Here is a 2,163-nt window from a genome sequence, read left to right on the forward strand (position 1 = left end):
ACGTATACTATATACTACCTTTGTCCCATATTGTAAGTTGTTTTTTAACACTACACTAGTGTCAAAAAACGTCTTACAATATGAGACGGAGAGGGAGCATGTCCCTGTCATCTATGTACGGATCACAGCCCCCAATAATCGAGTAGATACGCCAGTCGGCATGTCAAGGTGTCCGAAAAAAAACCTCTGCGATCATATCCATGCATCCAGTACCATCTAGCTTGGATGTGACCCACTGGCTGTCGACCAGTGAACTGAGCTGATAGGTTTGCATCAACAAGGATGTGAAAGAGCAGTCAAATATATTTTGCGCCCAGGTCGTTGTAGTATAGTGGTAAGTATTCCCGCCTGTCACGCGGGTGACCCGGGTTCGATCCCCGGCAACGGCGCTATTTTTTTTTCTTTCCCTTTCACGTAAAAAAAAGTCCACACGTGACGGAGTACGTGCCTACTGTATCACGGGTAACGCCGGCAGGCGGAGGAGTATCACGTATACATGTCGCCGTCACGTACGTAGCGATCGCCGCCCGCCCCAATAATTCAGGCGGCACGTACGTACTACGCCCATCGGTCATCAAGGTGCCTCAAAGAATAGCGGTGCGATCTTATCGCGTCCTCCCCAAACCCATTGCCCATGGACATTTTGTCGTCGTGACACAAACCAAGGTGAAGCACGTACTGCTGCTGCTCCTTTGTTCTCGGCCCGTTCCCCGCATCGGCTCATCGGCCCATCGACCTGCGAAAGAACAGCCCAACCGAGATGCTACGGCATCAGATATTGTTGGTGCCACTGAGGAGCTGATCATCATAATGTCCTGTAATCAATCAATCATTCCCCTTCCCTTAGTTCACTGAGATGTAAATTGGGCAGGGAGCCAGCGGCATGTTCACTTTCTGCTGACCAGTGGCATGAACATATCCCAACCAAGTGTTTGTTTTAGCATACCAGTTTCTCTTCCGTCACTCTGTACATTTCATTATGCAAGTTATATCTATCAGTAGACCAACACTAGTAGATTCTTAAAAAAGGAAAGTAAATCAACACTAGTACTCCGTCTCCATGCATCATTTTTCTGCTTCCATGAGTAGCTACCCATTCAACCCGTCTCTCAACTCAAGAGCGTGCAACACGCCTGAACTCGTCTTGTGATGCATGTTTCAGAGCTCCCGCATTAAATCGACCAATGGTCACACCTGCCCGACCAGCACGCCTTTGCTCTTCAGTGTTGCATCAGATGCTGTCTGTCAGACAGTTCTCAAACTGTTTAGCACTAGCACATTACATTATGATGATTTGTTCAAGTATTTCTGTGCATGTTACTCCCTCTAGTGATCTGAAACGCCACGAGAAATCCTTGTCGGTTCGTCCGCCTTCGATACGGTGACCCCGGCGGGTTCTACCATTCCTTCCTGGAGGATGTCGATGATAGCCATCCTCCACTTCCCTCAGCGCGCCGGGGGAATCCCTAGGATATGTCCGAGCAGCAACGTCATTGGCGTCGCATCCCTTTTTGGAGGTGCTGCTTGGTACATGACGGATCGGATCGGAGCCTTGGGCTGTGGTGGTTTGTTTCTTGAGAGCGCCGCGGTGACGGGTCATCCGCACTTTGTCGAGCTGCCGTTGTTGGCAAATTTTTTTTGGGTTTGATGTGCTGCTCGCCCAGCAATGCTATGTGTACGGTGTTGGTTGCTTTGAAATACAAAGCGGGAAAACCCCTTTTTCGGTAAAACGTCTTATATTAATTTAGTGAGGTACGTAGTACCGTTTTACCAGCAATTCAGCAAGATCTGGATGAATCGATCACAGATTGCCGTGACGGTCACAAATGCGTTAAGAATGCTAACCGTGATCACCGCGCATGCCGTCGATGGAGTGAATGACCCGTAATCATCGACTAGGTGTCTTGACTAGTTAGCGATAGCGAGGTTGATTGCCTGATTTTGTTCCCTTCATATGTAATCTCGTGTACATTTTGACAGAGCCACTGTCAGTGACCAGGCAAGCTACCTATGGCCAAATATTTTTACATGGATGTCCTAATATTCAACTAGTATTGTTTTTGTGTGTGTGAAATATTCAACTAATCTAGTATTAAAGGTACATACAGTGAGTTGGTTGGTTCCAGATGAGATGTTGATTGCGCAATTTATCTAATTTGTTTG

At 47.4% G+C, this 2,163-nt stretch overlaps 1 non-coding gene across 1 annotated transcript; it reads left to right on the forward strand.

The window, feature by feature from the left end:
* Window positions 1–317: 317 nt before the first annotated feature.
* Window positions 318–389, forward strand: TRNAD-GUC. The gene has a single exon. It is a non-coding gene; the product is annotated as a tRNA-Asp (tRNA).
* Window positions 390–2,163: the final 1,774 nt, after the last annotated feature.

Source organism: Triticum urartu, chromosome 7 (genome assembly GCF_003073215.2).
Source record: "Triticum urartu cultivar G1812 chromosome 7, Tu2.1, whole genome shotgun sequence".
In the NCBI taxonomy this organism is placed as follows: Eukaryota; Viridiplantae; Streptophyta; class Magnoliopsida; order Poales; family Poaceae; genus Triticum; species Triticum urartu.